The following is an 11598-nucleotide window of genomic DNA, read 5'->3' as shown; positions in this document are numbered from 1 at the left end:
CTTCTGACCTTGTGGGATTCAAAATACATACCTGAAAACTTTGGTGACATCCCCTCCCCCCCCAAGTATTGTTTGAGGAACAAAATAAGAAAGAAAGACAGAAAGAGAATTCTTTTTTTCCTCCTAGGCCAGGATGGGGCAACCACAATTTTACTGTGGTGACCACTTTGAACATACGATGCTAGTTGTCACTCTGATTTTGGTCTTCTTCATTTATAAAGCCTCTGAATCTCTTCTTACTAAGATTTTCCTGGGCTTTAGCAGAGACATTTATCTTCTGTGGGAAGTCAGCCCCCCCCCAGAGAAAGAAATATTAAAAGGGCAGAAAAATATATTTCCTCAAAGGATCTTAAAGAGGCAGAAAAACATGCCCAGTTTTCTTAATAGCCCCAAGTCTGCCTTCCCCAAGCAGAAACCAGCTCTGTAGAAATGCAGATGTAAACCATTCAGGAAGGTTGAAGCTAGAAGATTAAGAAGACAAAGACACCTAAAATCTACATAGCCCACCCAAACTCTAAGACAGGACATAATAGGATTAATCCACAGATGCTAGAGGGGCACACTCAGACTCAGATCAAAATACATGACAAGGAAATACAAAGCCTCAAACAGGAACAGGAAACAACCTCAAGAGCCCCAGAGGGTATAAAAACCCACTCCCTACATGTGCTCTCTCTCTTTTCTTCCAGAGCCATCTTTCTGTCTGGCTCTCCTCTTCAATCAACTGCAACCTTCTTTCTAAAGCAGTCGCCATGTTGTTTATTCCCGGCTTGGACTGAACCATGATGAAGACCTTTCCTTCAACACTTCTAAATGTGGACAGTGAGGAGCAAAAGTTAACAGGAAAAGAAAAAGCTGCTGAAACCATTTTGTGGTTCCAAGCAAGCACAAAACTGTTAACATATGGGGATGGGAATATCCCTCTATATTCTTTCACTTAAGAAAATAAGCGTACGGCCAAAATTGAGGCCAAATTTTCCATTGCTAAGTGAGACTATTGTTAAGTGAGTTTTGCCCCATTTTATGACATTTTTGCCACAGTTGTTAAGTGAATCACTGCAGTTCTTAGGTTAGTAGTTAGTAAAGGGAATCTGGCTTCCCCATTCACCTTGCTTGTCAGAAGCCGGCTGGGAAGGTTACAAATGGTGATCACATGACTCTGGGACACTGCAACTGTCCTAAGTACATGCCAGTTGCCAAGCGTCTGAATTTTGATCATGTGACCATGAGGATCCTGCAACAGTTGTAAAGGTGGGAAAACGGTCAAAGGTCACTTTTTTCCAGAGCAGAAATTTGGTACTCAATTGTGGTCATAAGTTGAGGACTACCTGTAAAATAGAGTCCCAGCTGTTTCTTATTGCAGATGCTCTTTGCTTAGTGACTACAGTTGAGGATGGCAGCTTCGTCGTTAAGTATTGCAGTTGATAAATGAGGCCTCACATCACTTCTGATTTTACTGCTGCCTTCTCCTTTGTGCAGGGGTAGGCAACCTTGGCTCTTTTATGACTCGTGGACTTCAACTCCCAGAATTCCTGAGCCACCCATGGTGAGGGGAAAGGGAGAGGTTTCCAAGCTGAGCCATGCTGGCTCAGGAATTCTGGGAGTTGAAGTCCACGAGTCAGAAAAGAGCCAAGGTTGCCTACCCCTGCGCTTTGTGTCTGCTTGTCACAAGCCAGTTGCAAAGCACACAAATAGGGGGGGGGGGACATTGCTATGGTCGTTAAATGTTGACCATAGGTCATAAAGTTACTTTTTCAGAGCTATTACAGGTTCTAACAGTCATGAAATGAGGCAGTTCTAAGGAAGGTCTACCTATATCTCTTTCTTGACCTGACCTATCTTGAAGGGATGACTTTGTTTTGCTCTCTGTGGCTCTGTTGGGGTGGGGGGGAATCCTGGGCAAGAATCATAAAGGGGTTGTTGTGCAGAGAGAACGGGGGTGTATAATGCTGGATAGAAGGGTGGCAGCAGTCAAAGGAGAGTCAGCATTCCTTAGGTAATCCAGACAGGAGATACCACAAGATAAACTATTGTACTTTATTGTTAGTCTACATCAGGGGTCTTCAAACTTGGCCCTTTTATGACTTGTGGACTTCAACTCCCAGAATTCCTTAGCCAGCATGCCTGGCTGAGGAATTCTGGGAGTTGAAGTCCACAAGTCGTAAAAGGGCTAAGTTTGAAGACCCCTGATCTACATTAACAGAATCTTGCAAGTCTGAAGGTTCAAATTTCCCATCGCCATTTTTAACTTGATCCATTAGGGTGGATCCTTCCTAAGTTTCTTTCTCTGACTATTAAGCCTTTGGGGGTTCCTGCCTCTTTTTCCTGATTGTTTCCTAGGCAACATCTCTTTCCCTTTTTCCCCAAGGCCATTCCCACATTCCAATACAATGAGAGACAGTGGCTATTGTAAGCTTGAGGCTGGATCAGGATTTAGAGTGCTTCCTTTTCCTTTCCCATGCCTTCCATGCCCACGGCTTCTTGTCTAATCAGTGGGGAGAGGTTGATGATGCACAGGGCACGATCCACTCGAGCATCTTTGATCCTTGATGACCAGTAGAGGCATCTGCAGCAGTTGATCAACAAATCTCAAAATGGATTTCAGTCACCTCGTTTAGTTTGCTAGTACTTCGTCGCTGTCCTTGATTGGAGATGTCTCTCCAATCCATGAGAATGGAATTGGATTAGAATTTGGATTTTTTTTTTAAAGTATAATCTTTTCCCATTTTATGGTCTTCTCTCATGGATAGACCTCACAAGGTATCCAAACACGAGAGGTCCTCAATGATAGGAATCCTATTTCTGGTTATTTTTGAAGATGTTACTCTGATTGTGTGTGGGTAGGACCCCTACTAAGAACATTTGAATAGGCAGAGGCGGATGGGATTGATAAGGTTGTGGGCACGGGGCCTGAAACAATACTCTAATCAAGGAATGACCAAGGAAGAAACCACACCTTGACCAAAACTGGCAAGACAAGCTACTGTATATAAATAGATAGCAAACCCCACTCTCCTCCACCTCTTCCTCCCCTTCCTCCCCTTCCCCTTTATCTCCTCCATCACCACCTCCTCCTCCTCTTCTCCTTCTCCTCCTCCTTCCCAAACTTCCCCATCTCCCTTCTCCTCCTCCTCCTCCACCCCCACCAGATGGGGCTTTATAATTGCCTCCCTTTTCAATGGATTGGATTCTTTACATAACCTTCTTCTCCTCCTCCTTACCCCTCCTCCTCCTCCTTTTTCCCCAACTTCCCTATATCCCCCTCCCCTCCTCCTCCTCCTCCTCTTCCTCTTCCTCTTCTCCTTCTCCTTTTCCATCTCCATCTCCATCTCCATCTTCCTCCTCCTCCTCCTCCTCCTCCTCCTCCACCACCACCACCACCCCCACCCCCACCAGATGGGGCTTTATAATTTCCTCCCTTTTGAATGGATTGGATTCTTCACATAACACCCTTATTCCATCCTGGCCCTATTAAAAAATATTGTATAAACTCAACCCATAAATCTTTAGGAGTGGACTCTGTTCATGGTCTCCACTGAATTAAGAAGCTGTCTTGTGTTTTCTGTCTAGTCCAATTGTCAGAGCAAAATTTCAGGCTGAAGTTTTTTCTCATCCCTTTCCAAAGTAGAAGATGTCGGGATTTAAATATGGGCTACGTGCTGGTCACGTTTCCATTCTGTCAAAGTAGTGTAGCTTTCTAGCTAGGAAACGAAAGCATTCATGATTGTTTACTAAAACACAAGCACATTTTTGTGCATTGCAGGGCAAGTGAGTACATTTTTTTTCTCTCTCTCTCTCTCCCTCTTAGTTATTTCTGAATAACTGTCAAACACCACAATTCCTTTGGGACAGAATGCTTTAGAAATTTTCCAGCTCAGACCTCCTGCCAACAAATGTGTGCACGTGTGCGTACAATACACACACACTATTCTAAGTGCCAATTATTGGATGCTTTCCCAGTTGTACTGTTCCGGGCATCTTTAAACTTTAATAAAACTATATATTTGACAAGGTTTTCACCACTGTTTCCCAAAATATCGACAAAATGTTTCTGAAAAATTAAGGAAAGGATTATTGTCCGGGTACTTCTAGTTTAGTCACGGTCCTCAACTTACAACCACTGTTGAGCCCCAAATTTCTGTTGCTCCATTTTACAACCTTTCTTGCCACAGTCATTAAGCGAATGATTGCAATTGTTACATTAGTAACCTGGCTGTTCAGTGAATCTGGCTTCCCCATTGACTTTGCTTGTCAGGAGGTCGCAAAAGGGGATCGCATGACCCCTCTCCCCGGGACACTGCAGCTGTCATAAATAGGAGTCAGTTGCCAAGCATCCAAATTTTGATCACGTGACCACAAGGATGCTGCAACTGTCTGTTGGAAAAAAAGTCTTCATCCTGGTTCAGTCCAAGCTGGGGATAAACAACATGGCAACTGCTTTAGAAAGAAGGTTGCAGTTTATTGAAGAGCCAGACAGAAAGATGGTTCTGGCAAGAAAGAGGAGAGAAAACAGGGCTGAGCACATGTGGGGAGTGGGTTTTTATACCCTCTGGAGCCTTTTGTTTGGAGTTGCTTCCTGTTCCTGTGGCTTGAACTTTGACCTGAGTCTGAGTGTGTTTTTCTGGTATTCTGATGGTGATGGGTTAATCCTATTATGTCCCAAAGATCATATCCTGCTTCCCTGGGGCTGGGGCTGATGACTCTTAGAGTTTGGATGGGGTATGTAGATTTTAGGTCTTTGTCTTCTTAATCTCCTAGCTGGGGCCTTCCTGATGGTTTACATCTGCATTTGTACAGAGCTGGTTTCTGCTTGGGGGAGGGAGACTTAGGGCTATTAAAAAAAACTGGGCATGCTTTTCTGCCTCTTCAAGATCTTTTGAGAAAATATATTTTCCTGCTCTTTTAATATCTCCTTCTCTGGGGGGCTGACTTCCCACAAGTCCTAAGTGTGAAAAACGGTCATAAGTCATTTTTTTTCAGAGCCGTTGTGCCTTCAAATGGTTACTAAACAGACTGTTGTAAGTCAAGGTCTGTCTATATCAGGGGTAGTCAACCTTGGCTCTTTTATGACTCGTGGACTTCAACTCCGAGCATTCCTGAGCCAGCACAGCTGGCTCAGGAATTCTGGGAGTTGAAGTCCACAAGTCATAAAAGAGCCAAGGTTGACTACCCCTGGTCTATATCATGTCCCACTGCTGTAAGAGGTGACCATTTTCTCCACGTTATTCTACGATTTCCCATTAAGAAAGGCTGAATTACAGATACCCAGGAATGAATAATTTTAGATTGAAATTCAAGATAAAAAGACCCCAAAGAGGTCCTATTGGAATAATATTACCCTACCTCGCTCAAAAACAGGAACAGTTTCTGCCCAACTAAAATCAGAGCAGAGTTTATGGTGTTATGAAAGGGACTCTTTATGTAGAAAAGCTCAGCTGTATTCTAAAGAGACATTTGTTCAGTTGCCTCTGCTTTCTTTTATGTTTTATTCTGCTCAGGAACTGAAGGAACTGACTCCAATATCCAGGAACCAGCCCAACCGTGAAAAGTAGTTGCCATCAAAGACATGTTAGGGGTTTGATACAGATCTCAATTACATTCTCTATTAATAATTGAATGGCTCAGTAGGTGCTCTTTGGAGCCCTGCCAAAAAGCAATAATCTCATTTATGCAGCAAACCAATAATACAGTGCAAAATCGTGAAATACAACCAAGATGATTGAGTCTGCTTTGAGCAAGACTACTAACTGGTAGATCTTCGGTCTGTGATCTCCATTTATTGCAGAGACATCTAAAAGACTGTCACCAGGAAAACAAATGAAGGGATCATCAAACGTAAATCAGGAGTTCGTTCTTTAACAGAATAACAGAGTTGAAAGGGACTGTGGAGATTTTTTAGTCCAGAGGTCATCAACCTTTGTCGGTTGGCGGACCGGAGGAAAAAGGAGGGGGAAGCATTTTACATGTGTGCGTACACACGTGTGCGCATGGGCCCATGAGCATGCATGCGCTGCAAATGGGGCGGGGCTAATGCCCGCGTGATACTCACTAGCTCTGCCCCGTTCTTGTGTGGCACAGCCCCTTGTTTCTGCACCCCTGGCACTACGGCGGCTGTTTTTGCACCTTGTAGTGTGGCAATGGCCCGTTTGTGTGCCCTGTGATGCAGCAGTACCCTGTTTTTGTACCCTGCAGCGCGGCGGTGGCCCATTTCCACACCCTGCCGCACAGTGGCATCCATTTTTGCGCCTTGCAGCATGGTGGAAGCCTGGTTTTGTGCCCTATGGTGCTGCAGTAGCTCATTTTCGCACCCTGAGGTGCAGTGGTGGCCCGTTTTTGCACCCTGTGGTGCAGCATTCTGTTTTTGTGAGTGCAAGTGAGGGGATGTGCACACACATGCGCGCACACTGGCTATCCTGTCCCGCAGCCCAGTGGCCAGCAGGCCGTGGGCCGCTACCAGGCCGTGGCCCACAGGTTCGGGATCCCTGTTCTAGTCCAGGGGTCAGGCAGAAAACCTTATACCATTTCAGATAAATGGTTGTCCAATCTCTTCTTAAAAACTTCCAGTGTTGGAGCATTCACAACATCCCACTGATTAATTGTTCTAACTGTCAGGAAAAACTTACTTAACAATTATCTTGCTTAGCAACAGAAATTTCAGTCGTAAGACGAGGACTCTCTGTAGAATGGATGGATCCATCTTTGTGCAGTATTTTGGGATTACGCCGAGAGCCTCTCTCTCCCCCAAAATGGCATAATTTGAACCTGGGAAACCCAGCACACGAAATATCCGCTTTATCCTCTATCAAAAATACATCAGCGGTATTTGTCGGAAAACAACCATGTATCCACAATTTCCTCTGGGTTTGACTCCTGGCCTTTGTCGCCTGAGCAGCCACCAAGTTGATTGTGTGTGCTTGAGAAGACACCATGACAATCTGGCAACGGAATCTAAAATAAGGATATCCAGTGAATTAGATGCGGTGAAATGAAAGAATATGGCATTTTAAAATAAGCAGCTTTCACTTGACTGGAAAAAAGGGTATAAATCTTGTGACAGAAGGCTCTGCCAGAAAACACATAAGTTTTGCATTGTCTGCAGATGCTGGCAACACCCATAGAGAAAAGTGGCAACTTTTGGAGGAAGACATGGTTGAGATTATGAGAAACCAATTTGTCCTCTGCTACGGATATAGGGGCTTAAAGGGGCTGAATTGGGATCTGATCTATTCTGGCTCTGAGCAAAGAACAAAGGAAGGAAAAATGGCAAATAGAACAGCTGGCGCACACTGGCCCAACTCTAGTCTACCAACATCCGTGAGACTTTCTTTCATGATAACGGAGTGGAAACAGATAAATTAGAACAGTGCACGCTCTGAAATATCACTGAATATGGATACTCCATATTCATTAAGAGAAAAAGCTGTCAGTGTTCTTTGCGATCTACTAGACAGAAAAGGCAAATGGGTTTTCCAGGTTCAGATGAAGCATCTCTTGAAATTATTAGTGCCGCTTTATAAAACCTTAGTTCGACTACATCTGGAATACTGCATCCAGTTTTGGTCACCACATGACAAAAAAAGACTTTGGAGAAAGTGCAGAGAAGAGCAATAGGATAATTAAATGCCTGGAGACTAAAGCATATGAAGAACGGTTGCAGGAACTAGGTATGGCTAGTCTAGAAAAAAGAAGGACCAGGGGTGACATGATAGCAGTATTCCAGTATTTGAGGGTTTGCCACAAAAAAGAGGGAGTCAACTTATTTGTCAAAGCACCAGAGTGCAAAACAAGAAACAATGGATGAAAACTAATCAAGGAGAGAAGCAGCCAATAATTAAGGAGAAACTTCCTAACAGTGAGGACAATGAACCAGTGGAACAACTTGCCTTCAGACGTTGTGGGTGCTTCATCACTGGAGGTTTTTAAGAAGAGACTGGACAGCCACTTGTCTGAAATGGTATAGGGTCCCCTGCTTGAGCAGGGGGTTGGATAGAAGACCTCCAAGGTCCCTTCCAGCTCTATCTGATTAACTGATTGAAATAGCAACTGATGAGTTTGGGCATGCTGTAGAAAATCTGTTTTGATATCAAGCCATATTACTACTATTATTATTGTCTGCACAATCAGACAGATGTTTAGACTGCATTTAGCATTTTTATCCAATCGAGCCCTTCCCAAGGACCTGGGATAGGCAGATGTTGTTGATGGTATTAAAAATACTGTCTCAGGATGTAAGCTGTTTGAAGCAAAGCTGCCTTTTGCAATTGACTTCTGAAGATTTTGCCAGTGCTGATACTATTCTAGTGATGTTCCAGATGTTTTGGGATTGCAACCTAGGCAGCTTTCACTATTGATACTACCTTGCTTTCTTTTACCACAGTCATTCTACTTCTACTTGCAGATCTTTGTAGTTTGTGATATAGGCCAGTTCTTTCTCTTCTCTTCTGCTGTCTCCAGGTTATTATTGATTATGGCTGGTCACAGTCAGATTTTAGACTGGATTTGGCATTTTTATCCATCTATCGAGTCCTTTATCCTTTTCACTATGTTTTTAAAACTGTTTCTATTTTGTGTTGCTTTTAGGTTTTGTGCAGATGTGGAAATATAGTGTGGATGGTTCCTTGATATTTGATTAGATAACCTTTATTGTCATTTTTTCCTGTGGGCACAATGGCAGGCATTAAAAATGAAATTTAGTTGCTTCCTCTCAAAGTGTACACATACATAACACACATTTAAAACATACTATATACAACATATGTATAGGCCTACACCCTTACATATAAGTAACATATAAATATTAATCACTGTCCAAAGTTTTTTCAAGGAATAAATAGTATATGATTACGATGGCACCCCTCCCCCCAACCAAGGTATGATTGGCTCCTAGTCTTTTACTTTTCTGAAAGACCCTAAAAATGTGATTTTTGTCAGCGGGCCTGAGGTCCACGAATAGAGTTGGAGCCAATTAAGTAGCTGATTTGATTGTGTTGTTACTGCCATGGGCTGTGGATTTTTTTTAATGGGTTTTTATTATTTGGTGGATTTTGTAAAGGTTGTAAGCCACCAGAAGTCAGCTATTTGTGTGTCGAATGGCTATATAAATTTTTTAAATAAATAAATAAGATACAATGTCCAGGCTGATCAACATCCTTGAGGATGCTGTTGATTTCCTAGCCCAGGGCTTTTCAACCAGTGGTACGGGTACCACCTGTGGTACATTGGCACCTGGCAGGTGGTACACGACCATCCTAGAAAATTGGTAGCGGGGGAGGGGAATGAGCTGAACCGGTGGCAGCATCACACAAGCCTGAGCGAGAGATGGCTGGAGCTGCAGGGCTGTCAGGGCTCAGTGGAAGCGCCAGGATCAGTGCCGCTTTCTAGCTGATAGGTGCTTCTTCGGGGCTGTCAGGGCTCAGTGGAAGCACCAGGATCAGCGCCAGGCTCCAGCTGGAGCTCGGCACTGATCTTGACGCTTCTGCTGAGCCCAGAAGAAGCGCCGATCAGCTGGAATGTTGCAGCATCTCCAGGGTCTTGTGATTTACATTCAGATGCGTGGCAACTGATTCATATTTATGATGGTCACTGTGTCCCAGGGTCATGTGAAGTGACCAAAACCTGCTGCAACCACCTAGCAGACAGGGGGAATAAAAAGCAAGCACCCCCCCACCCCACCCCCGCTGCCAATCCTCAACAGAAATGCTCACAACAATGAAAACCTCGGACAGGAGGAAGAGGGCCGCCAGGTGGGCAGGCAGGTGTCTTGCTTGGCTGTGGCTTAGGGGGCACTTTTTTCAGTGCCATTGTAACTTCGAACAGTCATTAAGCGAACTGTTGTAAGTTGAGGACTACCTGTACTTTATCACTTTTTTCCTTTTTTGGGGGGGTCATCATGTTTTTGACACCTTGCTAGGCGACTGGTGGTACTCGGATATTGCCATATCCTAAAAGTGGTACAATGGGTGAAATGGTTGAAAAGCCCTGTCCTAGGAGACAAGCTGAAGGAAAGAGGCCCTGGAACCTTTCCTGATACCTAATTATGTGATTTAGTAACTATCCAATTAAACTGAACCGTTTGATAGATGAATTAGAAACCAAGCATGCTACTTCAAATAATACGAAATAAAAATCAGATAACTTCATGTAAGCTGCACTTATATGACTATGGTATGGATCGAATTTAGTGGATATATTGCATTTGACAATATTAATAAATGTATTTGATTAAGCTGAGTATGATACATCTGTTTCTAATAAAAGATTTCAAATGGCAAATGGCTTACTTAAGCAATATCTTCCATACAACAGAGCACGTGAAATGTCATTATACAGTTTCATCTTTAGGTGGTGCTGAACCTAAAATGTATCTCAACTTCATTTGCTATTTTTGGAGAAAAAGCTCTTGTCCAGGTATGGATAATATCTTACCCTTTCATGGCAGTGCATAATTTTAAGAGTGAACGATTGATTGATTTAGATTTAGATTTAGAGACCATTTGCTTTCTGGGCCAAATTGAAGAGTCATTTGAACAGCCATTCAAAGCAACTTATTGCAGGGGGAAAAATTATAGAACCATCATCATAAAATTCTAACTCACGGTCAAAGAGCAATAAAAATGGAACAGTAAGAAACCTGAGAAGGAACTCAATAAGAAATGCAAAACAAAAACAAGCCGTCCTACTGTCTGACAATTCTGGTAGCTGTGCACTGTGTTAGGGAAGCCTGCCTTAGACTCAAAATTTATAGATGCAGGTTGCATTTTTACGTCTTTGCATGTCTGCATCTCTCAATGTTTCGATACACCAGCTGGATCAGGATAATAATCAAACACAGGATAACGTGCCTGGTCACCTTGATTGTCCTATTGATAAATATAGAAAGAAGGAGGAGATGAAGAGGAGCATCTAAAGCAATTGTAGTACCACTTTATAATGTCCTGGTATGACATTATTCCAATATTCCAAGACCCACACTTGGAATATAGCATCCAGTTTTGGTTGCCACAATATAAAAAAGATATTAAGACTCTAGAAAGAGTGCAAAGAAGAGCAACAAAGATGATTAGGAGATTGGAGGTTAAACGGTTGCAGGAATTGGGTATGTCTAATTTAATGAAAAGAAGGACTGGGGGTGACATGATAGCAGTGTTCCAATATCTCAGGGGCTGCCCCAAAGAAGAGGGAGTCAAGCTATTCTCCAAAGCACCTGAGGGAAGGACAAGAAGCAATGGATGGAAACTAATCAAGGAGAGAAGCAACCTAGAACTAAGGAGAAACTTCCTGACAATTAGAACAATTACTCAGTGGAACATCCTGCCTCCAGAAGTTGTAGGTGCTCCATCACTGGAGGTTTTTAAGAAGAGATTGGACAACCATATGTCTGAAATGGTATATGATTTCCTACCTGAGCAGGGGGTTGGACTAGAAGACCTCCAAGGTCCCTTCCAACTCTGTTATTCTTTTATTCTGTTAATTGGACACAATAATAATAATAATAATAATAATAATAATAATAATAATAATAATAATAATAATGATGATGATGATGATGATGATGATGATGATGATGATGATGATGATGATGATGATGATGATGATGAT

This window comes from Protobothrops mucrosquamatus, unplaced genomic scaffold (genome assembly GCF_001527695.2).
Source record: "Protobothrops mucrosquamatus isolate PMUCROS unplaced genomic scaffold, P.Mucros_1.0 scaffold_53, whole genome shotgun sequence".
NCBI lineage: Eukaryota > Metazoa > Chordata > Lepidosauria > Squamata > Viperidae > Protobothrops > Protobothrops mucrosquamatus.
This window is presented reverse-complemented; position numbering follows the sequence as displayed.